This window comes from Gossypium hirsutum, chromosome D12 (assembly GCF_007990345.1).
Source record: "Gossypium hirsutum isolate 1008001.06 chromosome D12, Gossypium_hirsutum_v2.1, whole genome shotgun sequence".
NCBI classification, from domain to species: Eukaryota; Viridiplantae; Streptophyta; class Magnoliopsida; order Malvales; family Malvaceae; genus Gossypium; species Gossypium hirsutum.
In genome coordinates this window covers 36,133,942-36,158,692 of record NC_053448.1, presented here as the reverse complement: position 1 = coordinate 36,158,692, position 24,751 = coordinate 36,133,942, and the positions used below count along the sequence as shown (strand labels likewise).

General features: G+C 32.9%; 1 non-coding gene across 1 annotated transcript; it reads right to left on the bottom strand.

The window, feature by feature from the left end:
- Nucleotides 1-11,423: 11,423 nt before the first annotated feature.
- Nucleotides 11,424-11,530, bottom strand: LOC121224728 (small nucleolar RNA R71). The gene has a single exon (XR_005922473.1). It is a non-coding gene; the product is annotated as a small nucleolar RNA R71 (small nucleolar RNA).
- Between the last annotated feature and the right edge of the window lie 13,221 nt (nucleotides 11,531-24,751).

The following is a 24,751-nucleotide window of genomic DNA, read 5'->3' as shown; positions in this document are numbered from 1 at the left end:
ATCCAGAAAAGAGCATCATGTTCATTCGACTGTAACCTTCACACACAGACATCTTTACCACTTAATTATCATTTCTCTGACTAATTCTGTTATCACGAACCTCACTTTATTCCACTCAGTAAAAAAAAACTTCCAGTTAATACATACATTCTTTTAGGTATCATACCTGAATATTTTGTCTCATCAAATTTAACTTCTTCTTTATTTACTCTCTTACTTGTTTACTTACTTGCTTGCATAAACAACTCATGATTATAACTTACTCCTTCCTTGTTCAAATTATTTTGTCAACTGATAACTGAATTATTCTTAATCCTTATACTTACCTGAATCTGTTTATTATACTTTTACCTGAACATTCATGTAACATAATTTCTTTACTAGCCCGTTGAATCACTTGGAATACTAAGGATACTTCCTGTCTGATAATAACATGCCAAAGCTATGTCCTAGACATAGTCTTACATGGGATGTTTTCTGTACTGCCATTGCCATATCCCAGATATAGTCTTACTGGGAGTTCTCATATCGGTGCCCATGCCATGTCCCAGACATGCTCTTACGGGGGACCTCTCATCTTGGTGCCAACGCCATGTCCCAAAAATTGTCTTACATGGGACCTCCTATCACATATATATATACACTTTCACATTCATCACATCGGCCATTAGGCCCTATCACATATATATATACACTTTCACATTCATCACATCGGCCATTAGGCCTTATCACATATATACACTTTCACATTCATCACATCGGCCATTAGGCCTTATCACATATATACACTTTCACATTCATCACATCGGCCATTAGGCATTATCACATATATACACTTTCACATTCATCACATCGGCCATTAGGCCTTATCACATATATACACTTTCACATTCATCACATCGGCCATTAGGCATTATCACATATATACACTTTCACATTCATCACATCGGCCATTAGGCCTTATCACATATATACACTTTCACATTCATCACATCGGCCATTAGGCCATACTATCATTTCATATTCGAATACTCATAAACTTACAATATCATGATTTAGAATTCAAGTATGGGTTTAATCAATAGCTTGTTAGCAACTAAAACAAGTTTATCAAGGTTCACAACATAATCTCAAATTCAGCACAAGCTGTTTTTCCTGAGCAATAGTCACTAAATTATTTATGACTAGAGCTACAAAACTCCAAATCACTTTCCGTTAATTTTTCCTGAATATAGACTTGTATATCTTCCATCCATAAAATTTCCAGAATTTTAGGTTTGGCCAATAAATACCAGATTTTTCTTAAAGTTTCCCCTGTTTCACGGTTTGACTAATCTGACCACTCTTCACTACGAATCAAATTTCTCATTTTACTGAATTCAAAATGTGTTGTATTTGATTTCATTTAAAACTAGACTCATTAAGGAGTCTAAGCATATAAATTTTATCTTATAAACATTTTTGTACAATTTATAATGATTTTCTAAAAACAGAACAGAGGATTACAGTGTCATTCTGCGCTGTCTCACACAACTTTAAGTATCTCATTATCGGAAATTCCTTTGCTTATACGGTTTCTTTTATAAGAAACTAGACTCATTAAGCTTTAATTTCATGTCTCATTCAGCCTCTAATTCAAATCCATAAATTTATGGTGATTTTCTAAAGTCACGTTACTGCTGCTGTCCTAAGCAGACTATTTCAAATTACCCTTGAATTCCCAAGCTCAAACACTTAAGAACTTACCATTTGAGCTTAGAACATATCATGGCCACATCATATCTTATTAAATCAACTCATCATGTCCTATTATAATTGAATTTACTCAACGTTTAATCACTTAAAACTTACCTCGGATATGGTCGAACAATTTCGGCGGCTATTCGATCACTTTTTCCTTTCCCTTGTTGGACGCCTCTCCTTTAGATTCTTGAGCTTAAACAAATAAATTAACTCATTTAACTGCTTTGCTACATATATTGGTGTCCACATTTTAATGATTTTATGACATACGAAACGACATGGTAAAATTTTCATCTTGCTACTTTATGTTCTTAGCTATTCGGCTAATAACCTCATGCAATTACCATACTATCAATAATCTAATCACACATGCATATGCATACTTGGACATTCGGTAATCACCTTTGCTAATTTTAAACTCAACATCACATAAGCTCCCAAGTGATGGCCGAATGCTTCATTTGTTACCCAACTAACCATTCAACAACCTCAACCTCATTACCACCCTTTTATGGCTAATTATCTAAGTCAAGATAAGATCATCAACATGCCTAACTATAGCCGAATGTGCAACATTAATCTATCATTTCTATCTCATTTAACACTTAACATTTACCACATATCGATTCACCAAACTCTCCATCTATTCATGCTCTCATATTCGGTGACCCATACCCATACTAACCATATAACTAATTAATCCTAGGGTTAAACACAAGTGCAATATTGAAGCACCATGGCCGAACCTTCATGAAGTTGCTAAGACCCCTCATTTCTACTCCTCACACACTCTCACATCCAAACCTTTTTATTAAACACTCAAGCTCAATCATCTTCATGCCTCATCACCACAACATCAAAACACCAACCAAGAAAGACAACACCCATGGCCGAATATCATCTCCATCACATAGCAAGATTTAGACCATGGGCTAGGTAGAACTCAAACTAACAACTAAAACATGCATGCATCTCATGGAACATCATCAAACATACCTTAGTCTAGTTACATGCATGGCCGAATCTCTTCAACCTTTCTTCTTCCTTCCTCCTTCAAATTTTCGGCCAAGGTGTTAAAGGATGAACACCCTTTCTCTTTTTTTTTCTTTTCTTTGTCTAGTTACGGCAAATGGAGGGGGGGATGGATGAGACAACTTTGTTTTCATCACCCCTCCCTTTTCATTACTTAATTACTAACCCTTTATTTATTCTTTCTAACATAACACACTAGGCCAACATGTTCCCAACATGTTTCCACCCATAGCATGGCCGGCCACTAGCTCAAATTTTGGGTAATTTGACATGCAGACCCATCATTTTCATAACATGCATTAATAGGCCACTTCACATTTGCCTAGCACATTTCTAATTTTTCTCACATAAGTCCTATTTAATAAAATTCACTTACAATTAACAAAATTCAAACATGAAATTTTCACACATGCATATATACATATAATAGACATAAAATATTATATTCAATTATTTCTGCAACTCGGTTTAGCAGTCCCGAAACCACTTCCCGACTAGGGTCAAATTAGGGGTATCACAACTCTTCCCCCCTTTAGGGATTTTCGTCCTCGAAAATTTCTACCGATGCATAGTTTAGGATAACGTCCTCTTATTGAATTATATCCATATAAACATTAGCTCATCGATAGCAATTGTAATTCATTACTGATTTCGCATCGATCCATAAAATCATTTTCTTATCTTAAAACAAATACATAAACATTTCTACAAGTATGCACATATATCTCATTTTCTTGATTTCATAAGCAATAATCACTTAACTTAATTCACAAATGCATTTCAAACACATATTGAGCACATATTAACATGTATAATTCACATCATCAACCCACATATTTGTAACCCACATTTTCATTCATGAATAAGCTGTAACCTAACCGAAAGTACACATATACTCAAACATCCCAATAAATATCCTTTATAACTTTATCACATCTCAATATTCAACTAAACTCATTTCCAAAAGAAAAGTCAACTTCCACGTACCTGAACATTTAGTTCATTTAGCACATTCAATCATAGTTAGCGTTACCCGTATACAGTAGAATAGGCATAAAGCCTAATATAATACATTGGCATGAGATTTATTCTAGCGCATAACTCGTATATCCAAAATTATCAACATTCATCAAAAATTCTTTCAAACTTTCGAATGTCGAAACTTAATCAAAATAATTTCTTGAACAAGATTAACAAAATAGTGTCCATTCAGCAATAGCACATATAGCTCTTACAATGCCATATCCTAGATATGGTCTTACATATTCTCACATATCGAGCCGATGCCATGTCCCAGACATGGTCTTACACACTATCTCAAATCAATGCCTTCGTCCCAAACGAGGTCTTACATGAACTCCACTTCACACACTTAGTGCCCACTGACCGATCTCGCACTCATAGTGCTCGGTTAAAGGAATTCGCACACACACAGTGCCTCTAATCATTCACATACATAGTGCTCTTATTCATTCGTTAATACACATTGAAATGACTTAACCAAGTCTATAAACATCATGTATGTACACTTTTAAACATATCATCTCATTTAAATTTGAATTCGTATAGTAATGAGCACTTAAACTTTGCTCAAATTACCGGCACGAAGCCTACTAGGCACGAAGGCCCGAATACACGTCACCAGCATGATTACTCTTCGGGACCTAGCCCGGATATAACACCAGCACGAATGCTCTTTGGGGTTTAGCACGGATATATCACTAGCACGAATGCTCTTCGGAACTTAGCCCGGATACATCACTAGCACGAATGCTCCTCGGGACTTAGCCCGGATATATCACTAGCATGAATGCTCTTCGGAACTTAGCCCGGATACATCACTAGCATGAATGCTCTTCGGGACTTAACCCGGATTTAGTAACTCGCACCAATGCCTTCGGATCTTAGTCTGGATATGGTCACTTAGCCACAAAGCCTTCGGGACTTAGCCCGGACATCATTCGAATAACCATGCACATTTAAAAATAAATCATGACACATTCGTATTTCATTTTCATTAGCAAAACTCAAACACAAGACACTTATCATTCCTGCAATTTCGGCTCAATAGCCACACACAAAGAGCATGATTTTGATTTGCTTAAAGCATGATCTAATCAAATCATAATTTAAGCTCTATTACTCAAGAACTTACCCCTTTCCGCTGTCCGAAATCGACTTGGTAAGGTCGCACCCTTAATATAAATAATTGATAGAAAATATATATATAGTGGGTTCACACACATAGTGCTTAATAATCAACCACGCACACTTAGTGCCATGTACTTTAAACTCGCACACTTAGTGCCATGCATTTCAAGCCCGCACACTTAGTGCCAATCTCACAACCGTGAACACTTATTGCCCGCACACTTAGTGCCAATCTTACAACCGTGAACACTTCTTGCCCGCACACTTAGTGCTGAAAACCAACCACTCTATACACTTCACTGCCTTTTTACATTCGACAATTTCGTCTCTACATACATATACACATATAGCAATACACATTAGTATATCATTTACATTACTTGAATACAAACACAACATGCTTATCGACCATTCAACTTCCAGTTCCATAGCCACATACAAAAATCACATTTATAGTCATAACACTCCTTCAAAATTGCATCACTTATACCCTTATAATTCAATCCAAATCAAAATTCAAATACGAGTACATGATACGTACCTGATCAACTTAATAATTTAGGCATATCTAAACGAAGTTATATCGCAAATTCTCATAGTCAGAAGCTTGCTACAGCTCGATCGGGATCAAGATTCATTACAATACAGCAAACACATTTTAATAGCCAAAAATCATCACACTATCATTTTATCACTTTATGGCATGTATAAATAGACTCACGCGTGCTACGTTAGTCCTAGAATCGACTAAACCGTAGCTCTGATACCAATCAAATGTAACACCCCGAACCCGAGGCCGTCGTCGGAGTCGAACACGAGGTGTTAACAGATAATAATCAAATTATAACATAGTTGTTCGTATTTTTATTTCCCTCTTCCTTCGGGCATACCATCCCTTTATCGAATATGCACATCTCATCGTATACAATAGGCAGATAAACTTTCACATAATAGTGAGCTCATGTGACATAGATATATCGTATGATTTCACATAACCTCTCACTCTGATCCGATGTCACATAATCATAGGAATAGTCTCATAGATTGCTCTCGTATGCGTCACATAACTACCTTATGATTTAGTGCAAATCAAGCTCACATATAAACTTAGAGTACATACCTGTTTAACCTTTCGCATTGAATATATTTATAAGCAATTCTTATTACGAAGTCTTACCCGGACATAATCTCCACACGAAGTTATCGGGTCTTACCCGGACAAAATCCCCACACGTAGTCATCGGGTCTTTAGAGCTCGGATATAGTACGAGCACGAAGCTTACAGACATTAATCAGTGATAATATTCTCGCATAAAGCCTACGGGGTTTTAACCCGGATATAGTACTGACACAAATGCCCTTCGGGACTTATCACATTCATCACATCGGCCATTAGGCCCTATCACATATATATACACTTTCACATTCATAACATCGGCCATTAGGCCCTATCACATATATATACACTTTCACATTCATCACATCGGCCATTAGGCCTTATCACATATATACACTTTCACATCCATCACATCGGCCATTAGGCATTATCACATTTATACACTTTCACATTCATCACATCGGCCATTAGGCATTATCACATATATACACTTTCACATTCATCACATCGGCCATTAGGCCTTATCACATATATACACTTTCACATTCATCACATCGGCCATTAGGCCATACTATCATTTCATATTCGAATACTCATAAACTTACAATATCACGATTTAGAATTCAAGTATGGGTTTAATCAATAGCTTGTGAGCAACTAAAACAAGTTTATCAAGGTTCACAACATAATCTCAAATTCAGCACAAGTTGTTTTTCCTAAGCAATAGTCACTAAATTATTTATGACTGGAGCTACAAAACTCCAAATCACTTTCCGTTAATTTTTCCTGAATATAGACTCGTACATCTTCCATCCATAAATTTCCAGAATTTTAGGTTTGGCCAATAAATACCATATTTTTCTTAAAGTTTCCCCTGTTTCACTGTTTGACTAATCTGACCACTCTTCACTACGAATCAAATTTCTCATTTTACTGAATTCAAAATGTGTTGTATTTGATTTCATTTGAAACTAGACTCATTAAGGAGTCTAAGCATATAAATTTTATCTTATAACCATTTTTGTACAATTTATAATGATTTTCTAAAAACAGAACAGAGGATTACAGTGTCATTCTGCGCTGTCTCACACAACTTTAAGTATCTCATTATCGGAAATTCCTTTGCTTACACGGTTTCTTTTATAAGAAACTAGACTCATTAAGCTTTAATTTCATGTCTCATTCAGCCTCTAATTCAAATCCATAAATTTATGGTGATTTTCTAAAGTCACGTTACTGCTGCTGTCCTAAGCAGACTATTTCAAATTACTCTTGAATTCCCAAGCTCAAACACTTAAGAACTTACCATTTGAGCTTAGAACATATCATGGCCACATCATATCTTATTAAATCAACTCATCATGTCCTATTATAATTGAATTTACTCAACGTTTAGTCACTTAAAACTTACCTCGGATGTGGTCGAACAATTTCGGCGGCTATTCGATCACTTTTTCCTTTCCCTTGTTGGACACCTCTCCTTTAGAGTCTTGAGCTTAAACAAATAAATTAACTCATTTAACCGCTTTGCTACATATATTGGTATCCACATTTTAATGATTTTATGACATACGAAACGACATGGTAAAATTTTCATCTTGCTACTTTATGTTCTTAGCTATTCGGCTAATAACCTCATGCAATTACCATACTATCAATAATCTAATCACACATGCATATGCATACTTGGACATTCGGTAATCACCTTTGCTAATTTTAAACTCAACATCACATAAGCTCCCAAGTGATGGCTGAATGCTTCATTTGTTACCCAACTAACCATTCAACAACCTCAACCTCATTACCACCCTTTTATGGCTAATTATCTAAGTCAAGATAGGATCATCAACATGCCTAACTATAGCCGAATGTGCAACATTAATCTATCATTTCTATCTCATTTAACACTTAACATTTACCACATATCGATTCACCAAACTCTCCATCTATTCATGCTCTCATATTCGGTGACCCATACCCATACTAACCATATAACTAATTAATCCTAGGGTTAAACACAAGTGCAATATTGAAGCACCATGGCCGAACCTTCATGAAGTTGCTAAGACCCCTCGTTTCTACGCCTCACACACTCTTACATCCAAACCTTTTTATTAAACACTCAAGCTCAATCATCTTCATGCCTTATCACCACAACATCAAAACACCAACCAAGAAAGACAACACCCATGGCCGAATATCATCTCCATCACATAGCAAGATTTAGACCATGGGCTAGGTAGAACTCAAACTAACAACTAAAACATGCATGCATCTCATGGAACATCATCAAACATACCTTAGTCTAGTTACATGCATGGCCGAGTCTCTTCAACCTTTCTTCTTCCTTCCTCCTTCAAATTTTCGGCCAAGGTGTTAAAGGATAAACACCCTTTCTCTTTTTTTTTTCTTTTCTTTGTCTAGTTACGGCAAATGGAGGGGGGGATGGATGAGACAACTTTGTTTTCATCACCCCTCCCTTTTCATTACTTAATTACTAACCCTTTATTTATTCTTTCTAACATACCACACTAGGCCAACATGTTCCCAACATGTTTCCACCCATAGCATGGCCGGCCTCTAGCTCAAATTTTGGGTAATTTGACATGCAAACCCATAATTTTCATAACATGCAATAATAGGCCACTTCACATTTGCCTAGCACATTTCTAATTTTTCTCACATAAGTCCTATTTAATAAAATTCACTTACAATTAACAAAATTCAAACATGAAATTTATTATATCTAATGATTTACTATTCCATTACTTACACCGTTTCTTATATGAGAAACTAGACTCAATAATATTTATTTCCATATTTTATTCATACTATAGTTATATTTCCAAAATTGATGGTGATTTTTCAAAGTTAACCTACTGCTGCTGTCCAAAACTATTTTAGTGAAAATGTTGATTACTAGGTGTATAACTCCCTTATTCCCTTTCTCTATAATATTTCCCATCACTTTCACTTATTTCTTCACTAAAATATCAAGAACATAAGACCTTATATAAGAAAACTCTACTATAACATTATTTCCATACTTTTTCAATAATATCAAACTTAAAAATATATTGAAATGTTGATGTTCTTACCTTGTGCTATTGATTTCAATCGTTAACTTGATTTTTTCTCTCCTCTAGCTTCTATTTCTTGAATCTAACTTGATATTCTAGCTCCCCATTGTCTCCTTGTTATTCTTCTCTCTTGGAAGCTATGGAAATTCTTTTGATTTCTAGGTGAAAATATTAAATTTTTTGTGGAAGGACTAAATTGTAAAGAAAGCAAAACTTTCTTTCTTCTCCTCTCTTCTCACATTAGTTGCATGGAAATATGGTGGAATGAATGATTCTTCATCTTCCTTTCTTATATATACTAAATAAAATACTAATAAAATAATAAAATATCATTTAAAAATCAAATTAAAATATTACAAACTAATATTTATTTAATTAATATAAAATATCTCCAACATCATCATTATCTTCTAGATTTCTTTCTCTTCTAATTGACCATTTGCCCTTTATAATCTTTAAAAGTTTCATCCTTGAGTCATCACTTAATTTGGTAAAATTATGATTTAGTCCCTCAAAATTCTTTACCTTTTCAATTTGGTCATAATTCATCCATTTTCCTTAGTTTCTAGATTATTCCACCCTTAAAATATTTACACTATTGGTCCTTCAAATTTCTTGTATTTACATTTTAATCCATCAAATTTTGAGTATTTACTCTTGGGCAACAAAACTTTTCTCACTTTTGCGATTTAATCATTTCTAGAATTAATATGTCATAATATAATTCCCAATGTTGCCATAACTCAAAATTTCCCTTTTTGTCACTTTATTTCCTTATTTTACTCTCAAGGATACCTACTTTCTTACTGTAGTAATTTTTGGGGTATTACATAAATGTTGATGAATGATTTAAATTTGGTGTTTACTTTTTCACCCATGAACTAAATCTTTTCAAAATTAGAGTTATTTGGGTGAATTTTCTATCATCTTTAATGTTCACGACTTGAGATTGTCTATGCCACTGTTTCATTTGATTTTTTCTTATTCTAAACACATGCATGCAAGCTCTAGACATAGTTAATTGTGTGTTGTGTTCTTTGATATATATTTAATTTTTTAAAGATTAAATAAACTGGATCTAGAATTGTTTGAGGCAATCGAACATTTGAAAAAATATTTGTAGCACTCTAAACATAGATGTTGGGAGTTGTGTAGAGAAGAACGTTTATTGCAGTTATTAATCCGAAGTTCTGTAGACGTACAATAACATAGATTTTTAGCTTAAAATCTAGCTATCGAAAGAGGCAGGTTACAGTAGTGACTCTCTGAGCTGTTGATTAGACAATATTTTTCCATGACATTATTTTGATATGAGCATTTTAGCTAAATAATTCCAGCCCTATTCATTCAGTTACAGAATTACTCTTGATTTTCTCTGTAATTTGCCACTACATTTTATTTGCCATATTAACTTTTTATTTTTAGCATTAAATTTCATTAATTCATTATACCAACATCTCATTCAATTTAAGAATATTTTCTATTATTTAGTATAGTTAATAGGATTAAAATAAGTTAATAAATCTCTTACCAATTTTTTATCCCTATTGAGACGATACTTACTTATCACTTTATTACTTGAATGACGTGTACACTTGCACAATTGCTTTAGTTATTTACTCGCAACAAGTTTTTGGCTCTGTTGTCGGGGATCGACAGCATTGGTGAAAAGTTTATTTGTTATTATTCTTGTTATTTTTGTTAGAACGATTAATTAGTATTTGATTTGATTTTTTAGGTTTGGACTAGTTCATAAGAAGAAGTATTCAAGTGGATACAAAATACTATTTTGATCTTGAGATTGAAAGGACATTAAGGCGAAGAAGGAAAGCATTAAGAGAAATGGAAAGGGTTACAAATGAGGCAATCAAGGGAGATCAGGTGCTCCGGAATAAAAGTAATGTTGATATTCCTCAAATCTTAGATGACAGAGATAGACCCATTAGAGAACGTGTAGTGCCTACTTTGGGTTATCTAAGTCCAGGAATTGTTACGCCACATATTCAAGCTCAACATTTTGAATTAAAATCAGTAATGTTTCAAATATTGCAGATGATAAGGCAGTTTAGTGGTTTACTAACTGAAGATCCCAGATTGCACTTGAGACTTTTTCTTGAAGTCTGTGACTTATGAGGCAGCAGGGTGTTCCTGAAGATGCCCTTAGATTAAAATTTTTTTCTTATTCATTGCGAGATCGTGTCAGATCATAGTTGAATGCATTACCATCAGGTACAGTGGCATCATGGAATAAATTGTGTTAGAGATTTCTGCTTAGGTACAATCCTCCCAACATGAATGCCAAGCTGAGTTATCACATTACATCGTTCAAACAGTCTGAAGATAAGACATTATATGAAGCATGAGAGTGTTTTAAAGAATTAATTAGAAAATGTCCGATGCATGGTTTTCAGCATTGGACAAAAATGGAAATGTTCTACAATGTTTTAAATGCTCATACGCGAATAGTGGTGGATGCATCTGCTAATGGGACGTTGCTTGACAATTTCAATAATGAAGCATATGAAATTCTAAAAAGAATAGCAAATAATGATTATCAGTACCCCACTACCAGAGTTAGTACTGGTAGAAGAGTTGCTAGAGCAATGGAACTTGATGCATTTACATCGTTAACAGCTCAAGTATCATCCTTATCAAATATGATTAAAACTCTGGAAAGCCCTCTACAATGCAAGAGATGAAGGTTGCAGAACTAGCATGGATATACTGTGGAGAATATCATGTTTTTGATGAATGCCCATCCAATCCAGCCTCTGCGTATTACATGGGAAACTTTAATCGTAGCAATAACAATCCCTACTCCAACACTTACAATCTAGGGTGAAAGCAACATCCAAATTTCAACTAGAGTAATCAGGGGATGGGAAATGCCAGCAATTTGAATAGACAGAATGTGGCTGGTGTACCATCTTGATACAATCAACCAATGCCACGAAAAAATCTACAACAAAGTTCGTCATCTTCAACATCAACTATGGAAGCTTTATTAAAGGAGTATATGCTAAGAATGATGCGATTATTCAGAGCCAGACAGCTTCCTTAAGAGCTCTGGAGAATCAAGTGGGACAAATTGCCACTACATTAAGTTCCAGATAACAAGGAGCATTGCCGAGTGACACTGAGAGTTCTCGATCTCAAGGGAAGGAACAGTGCAAAGCCATTATACTTCAAAGTGGTACTCAACTATCAATAGTTGCAAATGACGCCATTATTGAAGAAAAAATTTTAACTTCTACAAATGAAACAAATTTAGAATCAGTAAGGGAGCAAGGTACAAAGAAAAAGAGCAACCAGAAAAATGTTGACGCAGGTGAAACTTGTATTTCTAATAAAGATACCACGGTAGAAGAGGACGACTCAAGAATCAATCATGAAAAGATCTCAAAACCAACTAAAAAGCATACAACACCTAAAAATGGTCAGTAGAAAAATGTTGTGGTAGAATCAGATCATGTTGTCAACACAAATGTCACGAAAAAAAGTATCAACAGTCAGAAAGACGACCACCTCCACCATTTCCTCAACTAATTGATGTCTAGAAATGCAAACTGACTATAAGGGTGAATGATTAGTAGGTTACATTAAACATATTCGATGCCCTGAAATGTGTTGATGAGAGTTAATGATTGCCAGACCATTGGTTTGCTAAAAATGGAAGTGAAAGAAAAGTTTGCAAGATGTTTGCCTTAGAAAAATCTTCTATATCCAATTATCTGTTTGAGCAGCAAATGCTCAACTCACTCGGCCAGTTGCAGAAGTAACTCAATCTCTTTGAGACTTAGCAACTCTAAATTGCTACAAAATTGGAAAAAAGCGTAAAAAAATAAAATATTTTCTATCTTTCTATTCTTTAATTTCTTCACTTTAATTTCATTCTTATTATTCTTATTACTTAACTTTATTTTCATTTCTGATTTATCACCTTATTAATGAGATGACAAAGTTTGATAAAGAAAGGGAGGGTTTGCACCCAATGAAAAGAAGTTACTATCGGATGAAAATGAAGGGGACGAGGATGAAGCTGAAGCTGATGAGCCTAGACCTACCACACACATTGCCACTTAGGAGAAGGAACAAACAAGACTAGAGGGTGATGAAGAGAAGATAGAATCGGTAAACATTGAATATGATCAGGAAAGAGAAGAAGTGAACCATATTCCTACACCAACTGAACCTGCTATTGCACCCATATCGAAGCAAGATCGTGAGATTAATTAACTAATTGATCTTACAAAATTAGATGATAATGATGAATAAGAGGTGCCAATCAATATGCTGAAAAGGAAGCAACAATACAAGCGCGTTGCTTAGAAAAACAACTGGCCCGAATTAAAGTAACACCAAAATTTTCATTTGCATATTTTTCATTATATACCATGTGTTTTTCATGCATTCATGATTTTTTTCATTGCATTATATATATATGGTTGTTTTTTCATTTCGGAATTTTAAATTGTTCATGCATTGAGGACAATGTATTCCTTTGGTTTGGGGGTGTGTTGTGTTGTGCATATAGTCTGCATTAGATATGTGTTTTAATATTTGTTCATTTTTTCATGACATAAAAATTCCAAATAACTGTCAAACCATGACAAGTATAGTGTTATCTATGATGTTCGATGAGGATAATAACTCTTCGATAAATTTAGAAAATTGTGATAGTTGATTAGGTATGTTTAGCTTACAATAGTTGTTTGAAAATTGATCTCTAAAAGTAGAATGCCCTAATTATAATTGAAATTAGTCTATAGTAGGTTTCTTTTAATACACTTAGAAATTCTTGAGCCTAAGATTAATAAATTAGCATTGTGTAATAATAAATACTACGACAAAACTGAGGGTAAATAAGTAAGAAAATTAAAAAGATGTTATGAAGCACTCCAATGTTTGAAATTGTTGAGTAGGTTAGTAATGCTTTGTTTGTTCCATTGTATTATTGATAAAAAAATCAAGATCAAATAAGAGTAAGTAAAAAAAGGAAAAGAAAAAAAAGGAGATATTAGTTTAGGGGCACTCTATTGTAGTAGTAGGCTGAGTAGCTAAGGGGCTAGTTGTTTGCTCCATCTATCTTTTCAGTCAAAAGCCTTAGCTTCATGAGTGATAGCTTCATGAGTGAATTACATTCAAATTGTCGCGTGATGTAATATATGGAAATCTAGTGTATGCTCCATTGAGATTGTCAAGTAAAGAAATCATGTGACAAAATGAATTCCCTAGAAAAAAATATAATTAAAGTATGCAATGACATAATAATTATGAGAAAAGACACTAAATTTTAGTGGAAAGATAAACTAAGTACATTAGGGAGTGCTCGTTATAGCCAGACTTGCATGAATATTTAGGAAATTTTATTTTTAGGTAATATTTTATGCAATTCGTATGTTAAACAAACCTATAAAATTTGAACCAATTTTCTGAGATAAAAGGCTATTGAGAATGGAGGTATAAAATATACTTTAGATGATTTATGAATATAATTGGTGACTGATTATTTTGGCAATTCCATACATTCATGCATATTCATACATCATTTACTTGAGGACAAGTAATAATTCAGGTTTGGAAGTGTGATAACTCTTGAAAAGAGTTAAATTTAAGGCCTCTAAATCGAATTAATTGTTTCTAATTAAGTGAATACATTTACATTTTAAGGATTTTTTTAGCACATTGCATAACAAAGCTTAGATTGCGCTACACTGGTCATTATTTGTTACTTTTATCACATGGGAGGAAAGGTGTGGTTTTGTGTGAACACAGGTGTATGAAGAAGAAGATGATGAAGAAGGAAAATAAGGAAAATGAAACATTGTCGTGGAAAATGGTAAGATTGATTGCCAACAGAATTGCCATGACAATTCTAGGAATATGAGTCAACACTTTATCCATGTCACTCTCAACAAGCTATGCATGTACTAGAAAAACCAACCTAAAAAGAGGAATGAAAAATGTGTGCTACGGTGGGGCAGATCTACCCAATAAAATAATGAGAGAAAAGAAGAAAAAAGGAGAGGAGAATTCATGTGAGAGAGAGACTGGTGACAACAACCCTCTCTTTGCACAAAGAAAAACCTCCATTGGAGAATTTCAGAGGAAGAAAGGGTAGCAACTATTGAGAGCAGAATACAAACGTTAAGAAGTGGAAGAGACATTTATCCTGGATTCATGTACGATAGAAAGATAAAAGAGAAGCTAGAGTGTAGCGAGAAATCCTGTAGTTCTACCTTTATTTTTCCTGATTTCTGTGATTCAAATTTCTTTAAATGTTGATGAATGATATAAATTTGGTGTTTACTTTTCCACCAATGAACTAAATTTTTTCTAGGTTGGAGTTATTTTGGTGAATTTTCTATCATCTTTAATGTTCATGACTTGAGATTGTCTATGCCACTATTTCATTCAATTTTTGCTTATTCTAAATACACGCATGCAAGCTTTAGACATAGTTGATTGTGTGTTGTGTTCTTTGATGTATTTCTAGTTCTGAAAAGGTTAAATATACTGGATCTAGAATCATTTGAGGCAAGAAAATATTCAACAAAATTTTGTAGCACTCTAGAGATAAATGTTGAGAGTTGTGTAGAGAAGAACGCTCATTGCAATTATTAATCCAGAGTTCTGTAGACGTACAATAACTTAAATTTTTACCTTAAAATATAGCTATTGAAAGAGGAAAGTTATAGTGGTGACTCTTTTGAGTAGTTGATTAGACAATATTTTGCCATGACATTATTTTTATATGAGCATTTAATTTGAATAATTCTAGCCCTATTCATTTAGCAACAAAATTACTCTTGCTTTTCTCTGTAATTTGCAACTACATTTTATTTGGCATATCAATTTTATGTTTTTAACATTAAATTACATTAATTCATTATACCAACATCTCATTCAATTTAATAATATTTCCTGTTATTTAGTAGTATAGTTAATAGGATTAAAATAACTTAATCAATCTCTTACCAATTTTCGATCCCTATGGAGACAATACTTACTTATCACTGTATTACTTGAATGGCGTGTACACTTGCACTATTGAATTAGTTATTTACATGCAACAGTAAGGTCTGCAAAGCCCATCTTGCATTTCTGATGGGTTCACAAGATACGTACTATGAGGGACTTGATGTGTTTCCAAACAAGCTACCTAGTTTACCTCTAGATCACAAAGTGGAGTTCACCATTGAGTTGTACGTGATAGTTCACTAGTGTTTATTACACCATATTGCATGACACCAAAAGAGTTGAAGGAACTAAATATACAACTTCAATAGTTGTTTGACAGAGGTTTCATTCTACTAAGCATATGGTCATGGGGATCGCCAGTTCTATTTGTGAAGAGGAAATATAGAAGCCTAATACTGTGCATTGACTATAGGTAGATGAACAAATTGACTATCAAAAATATATACCATTTGCCAAGAATTGATGACCTATTTGACTAGTTGCAAGTTGCCACAGTATTTTCAAAGATAGATCTGTGATCTGGTTACTACCAACTTAAAGTAAATGAGTTAGATGTGTTGAAGACAACATTTAGAATGAGGTATGGGCACGATGAGTTTTTGGTTAGCCTGTTGGGTTGAAAAATGCACCTGATGAATTCGTGGACTTGATGAATCAAGTGTTCCATGAATACTTGGATCGGTGTGTGGTGGTTTCTACAGACGATATTGGAATGATGAAAATGTGTAAGTGTACATAATCACAACAAGTAATAAAGTGACAATTAAATGTCGAGTTATCATATCCATAGGGATTGTGAAAGAAAAATATTTATGAAATGTAAATCAAACACTTTGGTGATGGGAAAAGTATGTTGTTTTGAAGAGGCGATTTAAAAAAAATAATTAAGTAATAAAAAATAAAAAGTACAAATTCCGATGCATGATTTCAAAAAAGATGAGTTTTAATGAATATGACATAATTGTGTTAGATCAATTACATTCCTTAACTTAGAATTACTAAACCCATGTTCATGTTGTTACAAATATTTTCACGGCAACTTGGTAATTTGTTAACTACTGCACATACATACTTACTAAATTAACCAATCTCTTGAACATTTCTCAATGCCAATTCAAAAAATTAATCAATCTTCATAAGCACAAGTAAGATTAAGTGAGGTAACAATATATTTCTATACTGTAACAATTTTATCACATTAATCTTGTAAGTTATGCAAGGCTAATGTATCATTTAATATCGTCGCTAATTTAACCTTCAACTACCTTAGAAGATTAAACGTGCACCAATTAAATAATTTGTCAATTAATTACAATTTAAATACGCTTAATAATTAATTAATTTGTTACCTTACATTTTATAATACAAGTATAAATAAGTATGGTTTTATTTAATTGAACAACTTACGAAGGCCTATAACAACAGACACATGATTTAATAATTTAATAGGATAGAATGCAATCAATCTAACATGAATTAAATTTAGGCCATTTTAATTAGAATAATAAAAACAACACAACAATTATTCATATTCATAACCACAACCTAAACAAGAAAATTAAAGAGAATGGAACTAGGAAGCAAATCTAGGATTTCTCTGAAGCTTGACTAGTGCGCTCCTCTTCTTCTCTACTCGTTCTATTGAGCCGAGGCCTCTATGAACAGTTGAATGCTACTATTCTAAGGTGGAAGAAGGATCTTTTTTAAGAGGGAAATCGACAAGGGAAATGGGGAAACAAGAAAGGGAATAGAAGAGAGAAAGTGAGTGAAAGAGAGAGAGATGTGTGGGAATGAATGGTGTGTTGAATGAGGAAACAAAGGGGGTATTTATAGGTGGGAGTGGCTTCTAAAAATAGCAAATAGTTAGCAGCCATACACTCCTCCTTGGCCAGCCACAAAAGGAGCAAGTTTGAATAATTCAAACTTTGCTATTAGCTTGGGAAAATATTCAAAGGCACGAAAAGTGGAGGGGTTTGAATGGAGTTTAAATAAAATTTGAGGTTTGTTTTGCAATTAATAAAATCAGCTAAAACCTAATTAGGTCAACTTATTGGACGATTTTGGGCTACCATTTCTCTTCTTGGGTCAATCTTATTTTATTAGCACAATTGGGCCTCCTTTTTTTAATTCATGTTATAATTAATAATTTTAACCCAACATGAAGTGAATAAAAATTAATTATAACATGTCTTATGCTCATTATTGGATAGTCTATTTTTCAAAAAATTAATTAGCCTCTTTCTTGTCCATTTGATGAAAAGAATCACCCCAATGGTTTAAGCCTTCCAAAGTGTTTACCGAGCCAATTTTTATCTTTTGTGCAAAACTGTAAAAAAGAAGCAAAATTTTTGTAAATTTATTATAAAAATAATTACAATTCAATAAGTTAATAAATTAAGTGAAAATTAATTATTTTATAATTAAAGTATGAATTTCGATAAAATTTACTACAAAATTGAATGAATTAGAGATCAAAAGGTGTTGAAAAAGTCTATATATTTTAGTGTTTCCGAATATCTTGTTGTATTTGCGAACTGAAGGAGAGCATGATGCTCATGTGAAATGTGTTGCAAATTCTGTGAGAAAAAAGACAAGTGTTTGCGAAGTTTAAGAAGTGCAAATTTTGGCTCAAGGAAATTGCCTTTTTGGAGCATGTCGTTTTAGGAGAAGGGGTTTGCGTAGGCCCAAAAAAGATCGAAACAATTGTGGAGTAGAGATCCTCAAAGAGTGTTACTGAAGTACGAAGCTTTTTGGGCCTCGTAGGGTACTATCACAGGTTTGTTGAGGGGTTCCCACCATAGAATCACCTTAACAAACTTACTCTAGAAAAATGAAGAGTTTAAATGGACAGAAGAAATGTAGCAAAGCTTCAACAAACTTACGGTGATACTCACCAAAACACTTGTGTTAATTCAACCAGAATTAGGAAAGTTTTTGTGGTCTACAGTGATGCCTCACACATATGGCTAGGATGCGTCCTGATGCAGGAAAGGAAGGTGGTAGCTTATGCTTCCATGCAATTAATGATCCATAAGCAAAACTATCCAACCTACGATACGGAGTTAGCAACTACGGTGTTTGCACTCAAGATTTGACGACACTAATTGTACGTCAAGAGATGTAATATTCATACAGATCATAAAAGACTCAAGTATTTGCTCATGCAAAAGGAACTAAATTTGCGATAGAGAAGGTGGATAGAGTTTTTGAAGGACTACGACTCTGTGATAGAGTATTAGCCTAGTAAGGTGAACGTGGTAGCTGATACACTAAGTAGGAAGTCAGTATGCAAGTTGCGAGCTCTGTTTGCGCAACTGAGTGTAATGAGTGATGGAGAATTAACACCCCTTACTCGTATTCGATGCTGGAATAAGGTACGAGGCATTACTAGAACACATACACTTGTAACGTATTATATCAATTGTAAAATTTCATCCAAATTAAAACTTTCAAATTATTATCTTTGAGTTGCTAAAAAGGGCTTACGAGGTCCAATACATAATCATTCAACCAAGTCTTATAGCTTTCACTATTTTTTCATTTCATAGTCATTTCAATAATCATCATGTTCTTGTTTTTCAGATAACTGTATACATATAATCATACATAAACGTGCAATTCACTACTTCTTCCTGTCAATCATAGTTTCAAATGACAGATTCATGTAAATGAACTCAATTTCATAGTTTAATATGTTTTATCACATAAAATTCGTTTAACCTTTACCAAAATTTTTTAGATTAGAGAACGTCATACGGAATTGAGTACTTCGTTTTCTCGATGCCATAGTCCAATTATGGTCTTACACGTAATCACATAACACATAGCAATGACATAGTCCAGCTATGGTCTTACACGGAATCACGTATCACTTACTGATGCCGTAGCCCAGCTATGGTCTTACACGCAATCACACTGATGCCATATCCCAGATATGGTTTTACACAGTAGCACATATCACACCAATGCCATATCCCAGATATGGTTTTATACGGAACTCATAATCACATCACACCGATGCCATAGCCCAGCTATGGTCTTATACGGAAATCACATATCACATGTTGCCATGGTCTAACCATGGTCTTTCCCGTTAATTCGTTGTGGCCTCTGAACGAAAGTACTCAAATCCATTATTCCGACTACTTTGTATTTTTTTAAGCATTATTTTACAATAATCAAAATTTTATAACATTCATTTACAATAATATACCATAATATTCGAGAAATTTTCATAACAAAATAATGAATTTATTCATATGAACTTATAATCTTTCACTTTCTCGTCATATGAATTTATCAATTATCACTTACTATTTACTAATCAAGTTTTCGAATCAAGCTATCATACACCAATAATACATTACATGTGCTTCATAAATTCAATGTTCAAACCTTATTACCATCAAATCCATGTCATTCAAATACTTAGAACTTATTCAAGCGTATATTATTACACTTCATATACCGAGCATATGTCAAAATTACGAATGCGCAACCAATTCATTTCTCATTTATTTGACTAGTAAATTAGCCTCAAAATTCATACCATTCCATCACATAAAATATGCCATGAAACATACCTTTAACATAAACTAGCATCCTGGCCGAATTTGCATTATGCTATTTATTACCCTTTTTTCCGAATCACATAACAAAACATCACAAATATTTATTTTTGTATACTATAACTAAGTATCAACTTGCCAACATGAATTAATTCATAAGCCATTCATGACATTACTTCATGCCAAATCATATACCAAACATACCACACACACATATGCTATGAAACTTTATTTCCCCACATGAGCTTAAACCATAACCAATAATGTACAAATATAAACATCATTTCTATTTCAACTTTTGTCGATTATAATCAAACATATGATCAATTATACACAATTCATTCATATATTTTTTCTCCTCCTCCTCTCCATTCCACATCATTATTGCATATAACACGCTCAATTGCCATTATCCAAAATTTCACTATTTGCTTATATGTAAATTCAAAGCTATCTATCTAAGTCAAAGTCACTAAATTATTTATATCTCGAGCTACGAAACTCCAAATTAAGATTTGTTAATTTTCCACAAAACTAGACTCACATATCTTATCACCATAAAATTTTAGAATTTTTGGTTTAGCCAAATAGTACAGTTTATTCATTAATGTATCCCATGTTTCACTATTCAACAATTCTAACCACTCTTTACTAAAAATTAATTATCTCATTGTAAAGAATTTGTATAATGTTATCGTTTGTTTCTTTTCAAAATAGACTCATTAAGGATTCTAAACATATAAATTTTAGCCCAAAGTTATTTTTTGAAATTTTTAACAATTTTCCAAAGTTAGGACAAGAGATTCCAAAATCATTCTAACCCTGTCTCACTAAAATTTAAATATCTCATAATATAAAAATCATTTGCTTGCTCTGTCTTTTTTATGTGAAAATAGACTCAATAATATTTAATTTCATATATTATTCAACCACTAATTAAATTTCCACAATTTTTTTATGATTTTTCAAAATCACACAACTGTTGCTATCTAAAATTGTTTTGTTGCTAAATTTACTCTTTCATAATTTCACATAGTCAGTTTCCGCTTGAACTCATCGAAATATTACTGGATAAATCGAAAGTTTGCACATAAGTGTCACACTTGTAGCCAAAGCTACTTCACATCACTTTTCACATAGAGGCTCGTTCTCGAGCTATTAACTTTCACGGGTCTGCTAACAAAAGATGTCAGTCATTTGTTACAACTCAGTGCTACTCACACAAGCTGTTAGGTATTCGTAACACATGCCAGTATGCCCAGCCACTGGTAGAACGTAACAGTAGCACCTAGATTGTAACACCCCAAACCCGGTCTAAACGTTATGACCGAATCTGGCAATGTCACATTGTAACAACCCTTACCCGTATTCAACGCCGGAATAGGGTACAAGGCATTACTAGAAGACATACATTTGCATACGTATTAAACCGAGTTACAAAATTTCATCTAAATTAAAAATTTTAAATTATTAACGTTCTTTTATAATTCTTTACAACATATCCTCAAAATATTGTATTCATAACAAATAGGGCCTACGACACCTGATATTTACACATGTAATTCAAAGCTTCATTTCCATTTCATTCAATTCACAATTTCTCATGTTCACAATTCAAATTAATGTCTCAATCCAATATATATATTTCAATCATCTAAGAATAAAATTCAACTCACACGAACTTACCAGGCTAAATTGTAGAAATACCAAAATTCAGGGACATTTTTGTAATTTTCTATTTTCCTCGAATTTCTACTCAATCTTGATATAAATTAATATTTCATTCAATTTATTAATTTAAATAATAAAAAAATTTCATTTCATCCAATTTGGTCACTTTTTGACATTTTTACAAATTTGCCCTTAAAATATTTCTTTTATTCAATTTAGTCCCTAAACCTAAAACATGCAAATTAGTCATTTTTAATGAAAACTCATGCTAGTTGAATAATCATATATTTCCTTCCTCCTCCTCTCCATTCCATATCCTAAATGTATATAACATGCTTATATGTAACTTTATTTATAATTTCACTATTTATTTATTTGTTCATTCAAAGCTATCCACTTGCGTCATTGTCACAAAATTATTTATATCACGAGCTACAGAACTCAGAATTAATATCCGAAAATTTTCTCTAAAACTAGACTCAGATATATTCTTATCATAAAATTTTTAGAGTTTTTGGTTTAGCCAATAAGTACAGTTTATTCTTTAAATTCATCTCTATTCTGCTGTCTGACAGTTTTGACCCTTCTTCACTAAAAATTAATTATCTCCTCGTACAAGATTTGGACAATGTTCCCGTCTATTTATAATGAAAATATAATCATTAAATATTTTAAACATATAAATTTAAGCCCCGAATCATTTTTCTAAATTTTTTTTATGATTTTTCAAAGTCAGAACAGGGGAACCCGAAATCATTCTAACCTTATCTCACAAAATTTATTATAACTCATGATTTACAAGTCCATTGCTTACACCGTTTCTTCTATGAGAAACTAGACTCAATAAGATTTAATTCCATATTTTTTTCATTCTCTAATTAAATTTTCATGATTTATGGTGATTTTTCAAAGTTAGACTACTGCTGCTGTCCAAAACTGTTTTAGCGCAAAATGTTGATTACTAGGTGTATAACTCCCTTATTCCCTTTCTCTATAATATTTCCCATCACTTTCACTTATTTTTATTCACTAATATATCAAGAACATAAGACCTTATATAAGAAAACTCTACTATAACATTATTTCCATGCTTTTTCAATAATATAAAACTTAAAAGTATATTGAAATCTTGATGTTCTTACCTTGTGCTATTGATTTCAATCTTTAACTTGATTTTCTCTCTCCTCCAGCTTCTATTTCTTGAATCTAACTTGATATTCAAGCTCCCTATTGCCTCCTTGTTATTTTTATCTCTTGGAAGCTATGGAAATTCTTTTGATTTCTAAGTGAAAATGGTAAATTTTTGGTGGAAGGACCAAATTGTAAAGAAAGCAAAACTTTCTTTCTGTTCCTCTCTTCTCACATTGGTTGCATGGAAGAAGATGAAGATTCTTCATCTTTCCTTCCATATATATACTAAATAGAATAATAATAAAATAATAAAATATCATTTAAAAATCAAATTAAAATATTAATAAACTAATATTTATTTAATTTATTAATCTAAAATATCACCAACATATCTTTGCCTTCTAGATCTCTCTCTTCTAATTGACCATTTTTCCCTTCATAATCTTTAAAAATTCCATCCTTGAGTTATCACTTAATTTGGTAAAATTGTGATTTAGTCCTTCAAAATTCTTCACCTTTTCAATTTGGTCCTAATTTATCCATTTTTCGTAGTTTCTAGATTATTCCACCCTTAAAATATTTACACTATTGGTCCTTCAAATTTTTTATTTACACTTTAACCCCTCAAATTTTGAGTATTTACTCTTGGGTAACAAAACTTTTCTCACTTTTGTGATTTAATCCTTTCTTGAATTAATATGTCATAATATAATTCCTAATGTTGCCATAACTCAAAATTCCCTTTTTGTCACTTTATTTCCTTATTTTACTATCAAGGATACCTACTTTCTTACTGTAGTAATTTTCGGGGTATTACAGTAGTAATTTTTGGGATATTACATTTCTCTCCCCCTTAAAATAAATTTCGTCCTCGAAATTTCGTTGTTTTGTTTTGATCATGAATTTCATCATTTCTATTTTCTTTCAATTATCCTTTCCTATCCATTCTTATCACTAACATTTCTAGTTTTTATATAATTTTGTACTTCCTTTTCGATAATATTCTTCTTTTTACTTAATCAAGCTCTTATTTCTTCTCTTTCCACTTAACCAGAAGTCCTTTGTTCATTTAGTTTTCTTAAAATCATCTCTATAATTCTATAGTTCCCTTCTGCACATATTTACCTAGCTTAGTATTTGTATTCATTCTCTATCCTTTCATTCCACAATTTATTTTTAATTCAATATTTCAAACATGAATCAGAGGTAAACCTTTACCTTGTAGCGAAAATTATTTATCTTTTTTTAGCAGAGGCCCAGTAGATTAGACAGAACAC